A 9,050-nucleotide genomic window follows, 5' to 3' on the forward strand; every position below is an offset into this window, starting at 1 on the left:
AGCCCTAGGTGGTGGGTCCTGTATAATCCCCATTTCATAGAAGGGGAAACTGAGGCACAGAGTGGTGAAGTCAGTGGCTGAGGACTCACAGCTGTTCAGTGGCACGGCAGGCTTGTACCCGGGGTGTGCGGGTCTGACAGCGGAGCCCCTGCCCGCCCCCTCCTGCCTCCTCCAAAGTGTCTCTTTCTGCTGCCTTTTCACCCACTCAGCTCAGCAACCGCGAGGAGCTGACCCGCTCAGTCCACAAGGAATCATCATGTTGATGTTGTTTTTTTCCATAAATCCCTCACGGTCTTTTTTTTCCTTTAACCTCAGCATACAGACAAACCCACATCATAAAGGCTGAGTGGCTCTGGAGGCGAGCGCTCCGTTCCTTGGGTCACAGCTGTGTGAGCCGTGTTTATTAGGCCTATTTTAAATTACCCCTCCACCCCCCATGAAAGGCAGGAAGTCTTAAAATTACTTCTTCCCAAACCGGTGCTCAGAGGCGCCACCCGGCCCCGGAACCTCTCTGACCTGCCTCATGAGGAATTATTAATTATGATTTGTTTTTGTAATCGTCCACTTGGAGTCTCGGATGACACACGCTCAGACTTGTCCATCCTTTAACAGAAGGAATCAAAGGTTCACAGAAATCAGTTATACTTAACTAGTGGAATTACTTGGGTTCAAGCATGGATTTGCTGTGTGACCTTGGGCAAATCCCTTCCCTCTCTGGGCCTCTGTTTTTCTAGTTGTGGAAGGAGTGTGGACTCACTTCTAATACAGGATTGGAATTTATATCTCCCAAACGGTGACTATGCCAGGGGTGTATGAAATGGTTTAAAATTATACGTGGATGGACATTTTATAAGTTGTACTTTTTAACTTGTTAAATTTAATGGAGTTATAGCATTTCATTTATAATGCAGATGTTTTTGGTCATTGGGGTGGCCAGAGGAAGGAGAAATTGTACCTCACATGGTCACTCAGGCATCCCGACTGATGGGGCTCTGCCATCTTCAACAGCCAGATTGACGTCCAGCCAGAGAGGAGAGATGGTGGAGCAGGCGCCCATCAGCTCAGAGGGACACAAGCATTTCCCCTCACGTTCCATTGGCCAGAACTAGTCACATGGCTCCACCCAGATGCAAAGGCCATTGGGAAATGTAGTCCCCTGGCTGGGTGGCTACTCGTCCACAGCCCTACTCCTTAGAGATGGAGCATGACTCTCTGGTGGACCCTTGGCCGTCTCTGCCTCAGTCTTCTCTTTTTAAAGGAGTAAGGAGCAGAGCTTTGCCACCTGCTTATCAGTGAATTAAAATACAATATACAATTTTCTACAAAGTGGGAGGAATCATTCTACCCGATGTTATGGTTTACTGCACAGCTTCAGTAATCAGAACAGCGCGGTGTTGGCAAAGGGCTAGATGCATAGACGGACGGGACGGAATAGGGAAGCCAGAAGTAGGCACACACGTTTTTTTTTTACAAAGGTGTAAAAGCATTTCGATGGAAGAAGGATCCCCTTGCAGTAAATAGTTCTGGAGGAATTGAGCATCCATAGGAAAAAAAAAAAAAACAACGAAAAAAACCTTGACCCTTGACCCAAACCTTACACTTTACACAAAAATTAACTCAAAACGCATCATGGACTTAAATGCAAAACATAAAACTATAAAACATGTATTTTTTAAAAAGTAGAGAAAATCAGCCTCGGGATCGAAGGCTGGGCAAAGAATCGACCCGAGCACCAAAAGCACGATTCAGAAAAGGAAGCAATTGATAAATTGAACCTTCTCAAAATTAAACCCTTTTGCTCGGTGAAAGGTCCCGTTAAGACGATGAAAAGACAAGCCACAGACTGCAGGAAAAGATTTGCAAGCCGTGTATCTGACAAAGGACGGGTGTCTAGAATGCATCAAGAACTCTCCAAGCTCAGCGATCGAAGAGCCAGCCCCTAGGGCCTCGCGGTTCACGTTCGGCGTTCTCACTGCTTCAGCGGCCCGGGTTCGGTTCCTGGTCCCCCCGAACCCCGTCTGTCAGCTGCTGTGCTGTGGCGGCGTCTCACACAGAAGAACCAGTAGAACTCACAGCTGGGATATACAACCACGCACTGGGGCTTCGGAGAGAAGAAAAAAAACAACCTAGCAATTTGGAAAATGAACAAAAGCCAGGAACAGGCTTTTCATTGAAGAGGATACACAGATGCAAATGAGCACATGAAAAGCTTCCCAGCGTCATGAGCCATTAGGGAAATGCAAATTAAGACCACAACAAGATGTTACTACACTCCTGTCCCAGGGACTAAAACAAAGAACGCTGGCGGGCACGGGAGAAACTGCATCACGCATTCCTAGTGGGAACGTAAAGTGGCACGGGGTTCTGGAAAACAGTTGGTCAATTTCTTAAAAGCTACCATATGGCCCCGTGGCTGCACGCTGGATGTAGAAACAAAAACTTATGTTCACTCAAAAACCAGTGCACAGTGTTCACAGCAGTTTGATTCATAATTGTCAAAAACTGGAAACCACTCAGATGCCCTTCGATAGTGATTAAAGAAACTGGCGCATCCTCTCCACGGGGATGCCACTCAGCCATAAAAAGGAACAAAATGTTGATAGACGCCACAAATTGGGTGAATCTTTCAGGAATTATGCTGAGTAAAAAAGGTCAATGCCAAAGGGTCACATCCCATATGATTCTGTTTATACAACATGCATGAACTCACACAGTTACAGCCACGTGTCACTTAACGACCAGGACACATTCTGAGAAATGTGTTGTGAGGCGAGTTTATTGTGCGAACACAGCAGAGGGTGCTTACACAAGCCGAGATGGACAGCCCACTGCGCAGCTAGCTCTATGGCACTGATCTTGTGGGACCACCATCGTATCCACGGTCCGTCGTTGATGGAAACGTCGCCATGCGGTGCACGACCGAATGGAAATAGAGAACAGATCAGTGGTGGCCCGGGTCAAGGACAGATTAGGGGCGGGAAAGTCTTTGGCCCTGAAAGGGCAACATGAGGGATCCTTGTGCTGATGGAAAGATGCTGCATTCCGCTCCCTGTGTCCATGTCAACATCCCGTGGTGACACCGTACTGCAGTTTTGAAAGATGTTACCACTGGGGGAAACTGGGTCAAGGGTACGTGGGACCTCTCCGTTTATTTCTTATAATTGCATGTGAATCTAACATAATCTCAAAATAAGAAATGTAATACAGAATACAAATACAATTTTTTTACACCCGGACGCTTCTGGATATAAATGTATCTTTGGTAACATGGAGGCCCCAGGAGAACCTCAAACATCGGACGTTGTGCGGTGGTTGAGTGTGTGGCTTGGCGAGGGGACAGCGTGGGTTCAGATCTCAGCCCAGCAGCCCTCTCTCCACCTGAGCCTCGGTTCCCGCACCTGCAGGCGGCCGAGCGATGGGAGGCCGTGCCTCGAGGGTCTGCTGCCGGGCCTAGAGGAGCCGGCCTGTGAAGCAGGCTCGGCAGGGAGCCCAGCGCGGGCGGCACTCGCTGAGTGCGCCTGCTCCTTCCGGGCGGTGGCAGGTGGAGGAGCAGACCTCCAGGCCCTTCTGGTAGCTCTGGGGTGGGCGCTGACCGACGTCCTGTGGTCAGTGGATTCCTTTCCCACGGGGAGTGTGTGCAGGACGGGCTGCACCAAGCTTGGCCCGGGTGGATCTCGTCTGCCCTCTGGATCCTGGTGTCGCTTCCACGGGCCTTTCTGTGGGTAGGGAGAAAGCTGACGTCTGTGGGCTGCGCGGCTCAGGCAGAGCGACAGCCCAGGGCGGCCACCCTACGGCGAGAAGGAGGAGGAGTGGAGCCGACGCTTACTGCATACCTACTATGCGCAATGACTGACATGCTCCACCTCACTGAGTCCTCCCAACCATCTCGTGCCTTGGGAATTATTGTCATCCTTACTTTATACAAGTGAAACCCTGGGCTCAGAGAGGTGACTGGACTCGCCATGGTCGTGCAACCAGCAGACGGTGGGGCTGGGAGCCTGGGCCGTGTGAATGAAGTCCAGTGTCGTTTTCACTATCGATACTAGCCATCCCACCTGTTAAGTGTCTACTCTGGCCAACTCCTAAGCTTAGCTCTGTACCCTGGGGTGTCATCTCCCCATTTTACAGAAGAGGAAACGGATTAAGAGAGATGAGTTGCCAAGATGGACAGGTTCTCGAAAAAACAGTCAACAGGCAGCTCCCCGTTGTGCCCTGGGCCCCACCCTCATCTCCAGCTGGGCCCAGCCGAGGCCACTCGAGCTCGGAGACCTGAATGCTGAGTCAGCAGCCAGCGGGCACCTTGAGCTGCGACGCCGGGCCGGGCTGTGGGCACTCAGGCTTCAGCTGCAGCTGCCCAGGGTCCGCCGGGATGGCCGAACTTCCCCCATGGGCTTGGTGGGGTCACTGGGAGGCGCGGAGGGACCTGTTCCCACCTCGGGCCTGACAGAGAGTGTGGCGGTTGGAAGAGGCTCGAAGTGGCGGTGGTGGAGACAACTTCCTTTTGAGTAATAACATTTACTGAAAAGCAATTCTGCTTTTAGCACCAGAAGTTCACCGCCCTCGCAAACTGGCGCCTAAGAACAAATGCCTTCGTCCAACCACAGCCCGAGGGTCACACACATCCCCTTCGAGTCCCTCCTGGAGGGTTTCGCATTTGAGGTGGAAGGGAAACCAGATACCACAATGATTGGAGGAGGGGGGTGCAGAGAGGAGGGTGATGCAAAGGGGGCCAGGTGGCATCAACCACAGCCCCCGAGGTCTGCACAGGCGGCCTCCGGGCAGCGGCCCAGCCCCGGCTCTTCAGTTACTGGAAAGACACCGACAGGCTCAATGTGAAACCAAAGGGCTGACAATTTCGCTTCCTTTTACAAGAAAAAGAAAGTGATTGTCCTTGAAGCCAGCAAGACTTCGGAGGCCAGGGACTTGCCACTGAGAGGAGAGCTGCAGCCGCCGGAGGGTCCGCCCCTGCCTGTCACCTCTCCGCTGCTGCGGGACCCTTTGAATGGCCCCGTTCGTCCATCACCGAAAGTCCAGCCTGGCCTGAGGTGGGGGGCAGTCTCCAATGTGTGGAGCCCACCCAGGCCTGGCGGCCGAGGCCGAGGGAGCAGGCGAGTGGGGAAGAGACCCGGCGTGCCGGGCAGAGGCAGGGGGCTGCAAAGAGCCGCCATGAGGGTTCCCCTCTCTCCCCACCTGCTCCAGCCCCCAGACTCACGCCAGAACCAGAGGCAGCTGAGGAAACGGACAGACTCTGGGAGTCACACAGATGTGAGTTCAAATGCCACCTCTGCCATTCCCTGGCTGTGTGACCTTGGGCAAGCGATTTCACCTCTCTGAGCCTTAGTTTCCTTGTTTCTAAGATGGGGATAATCATAGGAAGTCAGATCATGACCCTCCTCTGCTCAAAATCCTCACTTGGCAGAAAAAACAAAGTCCTTCCGTGGACTCCCAGGCCCTCCATAATCTGCCGTCTTCTCTCCTTACAACCTCATCTCCTCCTATCCTCATTCTCTCTCCCTCATTGCCTCCCCTCCAGTCACATTGGGCTCCTTGTTGTTCTACCAACGTGTTAAATACACCCCTGCCTCAGGGCCTTTGCACTTGCTGTTTTCTCTGCCTGCAACATCCTTCCCCTATTTGGGTCTCTGTTTAAATGCCCCCAGGAGGCCTGCTCTGACTTCCTCTTTTAAATTGCTCCTAATTACCCTGCATTAATTTTTTCCCACTACTTGATATTATAATTTTGGGAGTTTATTACTCTGCACTCTCCAGGCTATAAGCTCCAAGGGGGCAGAGTTCAGATCCACATCACTCTCCATTAAATCTTCAGAGCCCGGCACATAGTAGGTGCTTGCCAAGTGTTTGTTGACTGAACAAGTGCAGGGCTATGTGGTGAGAGGAAGAGTGATGCGTGTGGATGGTTAGTTGGACCAGCACAGAGTGTATGCTCACTACGCATCACTTCTCTTTCTCCCTTCCCAGCATCGGCCACGTGCCACGTGCTCGTTGACTTCCTACAACAGACAGATGCCTTTTTACAGATGTAGAACCAAGACCAGAGAGCCCAAGCGACCTGCCTCGGCTCACACAGCTGGGGAGGCTTTGAAGTCTGGTCTGGGGGCCTCCCGACCCCTGCATGATGGTGGCGTGTCTGATGCGCCCTGGGCCTGGCTGGTTTAGGGTCTGGCTGCAGGAAATGGCTGCTGGGGCCCTTCAGACCCTTGAGAGGGCCGTGGGTAAGAAGAGCTGGCTCTGCCTTCAAGGGGCCCCAGCCAACGCCGGGCCTTGGGACGGAGGTTCACGGCCCTGCCCTGAAGTCGCACAGTTCCCATCCAGGGGCCCGGGGCTCCCAGAGAGGGGCTTTTTCACTTTTCTCCTTCTGGAAAGTTCTGTCCCAGGGAGAGCAGACGCTGGAGGAGGCTCTGGAGCCTGAGAGCCCAGCAGACCCCGGCTGTCCTCTGTCCCCGGCACCCAGCCAGTTCCGGAAGAAGAGGGACTTTCCAGAGCCGTCCGCCTCCCGGCTCCCTCGGAGCCAGCCCGAGAGACTGCAGGCCAAGGGCCCCGGGAGGCCAGCCCTGCCTTGGTTTCCCTGGTTTTACTTATTAGAGAGCCCAGGCGTGCTGGTGCCCTGAGGCCCGGCGGGTGGGGATCTTAGGGCCACAAGTTCACCTCTGGTGGGGCCCGGGACGAGCCCCGCCACTCGCACCTCCACCCGCTACTCGGGGCTGAGCTGGGCTCCCAGCCGGTCCAGGTGGGTTGGGCAGCGGCCCGGGGGTCGTGCTAGAACTTCGGTTTTGCCCCCGCCTGTGAGAGCAGCCTCAGCCGTGCGAGGACCCGGCCCCCAACTGCTACAGCAAAGGGGGTGCAGGAGAGACACCAGGCAGAACCGTCTTCTCGCAGATCGTGCTCAGAGGTGACCACACCCGTGAAACACCCCCCCAGCAGACCTTGCCGGCCAGCTGCCCAAAGGCCAAATCCAGTCCCGGAATATATTTGGTTTGGCCTTTGAAGTATTTTTTTTAAAATGTGAATTAGTTGCCAACATTTGACATACCAGGAGATTTCACATAAAATCCATTTCTCTGGCCTTTCTTGAAAACTGGGAAGCGCTGGCTCTTCTGGGCCGCATGCCTGCAGGGCCGAGGGAGCGGGACGGGTCCTGGGTGCTGCTCAGAGAGGCACGTGCTGGGCACTCTCCTCTGCACCCCACCTGCCTCACAGACAGCGCCTACTAGGGTCTTGAAGTGTGAGTAGGAGTTCACCAGACAAGGGGGCAGAAAAGCATCTTAGGAAAGCGGAACAGCATGTGTCTGTGGGTTCATCTGCTCAAGATTCACTCGACAAGTATGCACTGAATGCCTACTGTACGCACTGGGCCGTGGCAGGAAACCGAACGTAAGCATTCCTGGCCCCCCGGAGCTCATGAGCTCAGCAGCGGGTCTCAGCTGGGTGCTGCTTCATCCCCAGGGACACTGGGCGCTGTCACCACCAGGTAGGGGAGGGGCTGCTCCTGGCGTCTGGTTGGTGCGCAGGACGGCGCTCCACGACAGAGACGGATCTGGTCCCAAATGTCAGGAGCGCAAGAAACCCTGGTCTCGGGGGAGGTGACAACTGGACGAGCCAATAAATGCGTCATGGGGAATCAGGCGGTGCTGGGAGCTTTCTGATGGAACCATCGGGGTGTGGCAGTGGGGACAAGGAGGTGGTGCTGCTGCCCGTGGAGGTGCCATCTGAGCAGAGGCCCAGGATGAGAAGGAGCAGGTCCTGAAAAGATCGGGGTGCCCCTGGCGGGGTGGCCCCACCATTGTCATCGCTCACTGTGCGGCACATTCTGCCCTGCTTTGTCCTCAGCACAGCCCGGCTTGTGGAGCAGGGTCGGCGGTCCTGTTCCCATTGCACAGACGAAGGACCCTGGTTGGAAGTCACAAGCTCCCGAGGGGCTGACCCAGGCCACCTGACCACTCTTAGCTGCTGTCCTTGGGGTACCTGGAGCTGATGATTGTCACGGAATTACCTTCTGTCATTCAGTCAGTCAACAAACATATCAGGGGCCCACTATGGCCTAGTGGAACAGAGCAACTTCGGGGTGAGATACTTAGCACCAGTCATGGCACATAGTAGGTACACAGAAAATATTGGTCGAACGAATGAAAAGAAGGGATAAATGAATAAACAAGCCCTGGTCCATGCTAGACAGTGATCACGGCCAGCACCGATTGAGCGCCTACTGTGTGCCAGACCCATTCTGAACCGCATGTGAGGTTTCCACAGAATGGACATCCTCAGAGGCAGGGACAATGATCATCCCCCTCACGGTACAGAGAGGGGTCATCAGTTGGCCAAGGCCTTGTGGCAGGGAAGCAGTGGGGCTGGTACTGGCCCAGGCCCCCAGATCGCTAGCTGTTCGTGCTGCCTCAGCATTTTGTATGCTCTGACGCAGCTTATCATCCCACCAATCCTGTGAGGGAGCTGGTACCATCATCCCATTTTATAAATGAGGAAACTGAGGCTCAGAGAGGCAAAGTGACTTGCTCAAGGTCACACAGCATGTGAGTTTGGATCCACATCCCACACCTTTGGCCACCAGCCCTGCCCCTTGGGGAGAGTTAACCGGACCCGAGGAGTCAGGGAGGGAAGGCGGGCCAGGGAGTTAAGGCCCTGGGGATCTGCAGGACCAGGCAGGAGGCTCCAGAGAAGGGTCTCCAGGTGGGCGGGTGGGAGCAGGTGGGCCTGGGGAGCCGCCAGCCTCCGGCGCCCACGCACAGGCACAGCTGCCAGGTGAGCCTGTTGAGAGGCTGCCCCGCCGTGCGCGCCAGGCGGACAATGGCTCCCTGTGTCTGCGCAGGCGGGGGAGGGGAGGCGCTGTTCCCAGGGCACCTGCCTGCCAGGGCTGGCCGCCGCAGCGCTGGCCCAGGACACTTGGCACAGAGCGGTTCTGGGCGCCTGAGGGCAGTGTGTGTGTGCACGTGTGTGCATGATGCTGTAGTGTGTGTGTGATGCTGGAGTGTGTGTGTGATGCTGGAGTGTGTGTGTGATGCTGGAGTGTGTGTGTG

This window comes from Equus quagga, chromosome 12, assembly GCF_021613505.1.
Source record: "Equus quagga isolate Etosha38 chromosome 12, UCLA_HA_Equagga_1.0, whole genome shotgun sequence".
NCBI classification, from domain to species: Eukaryota; Metazoa; Chordata; class Mammalia; order Perissodactyla; family Equidae; genus Equus; species Equus quagga.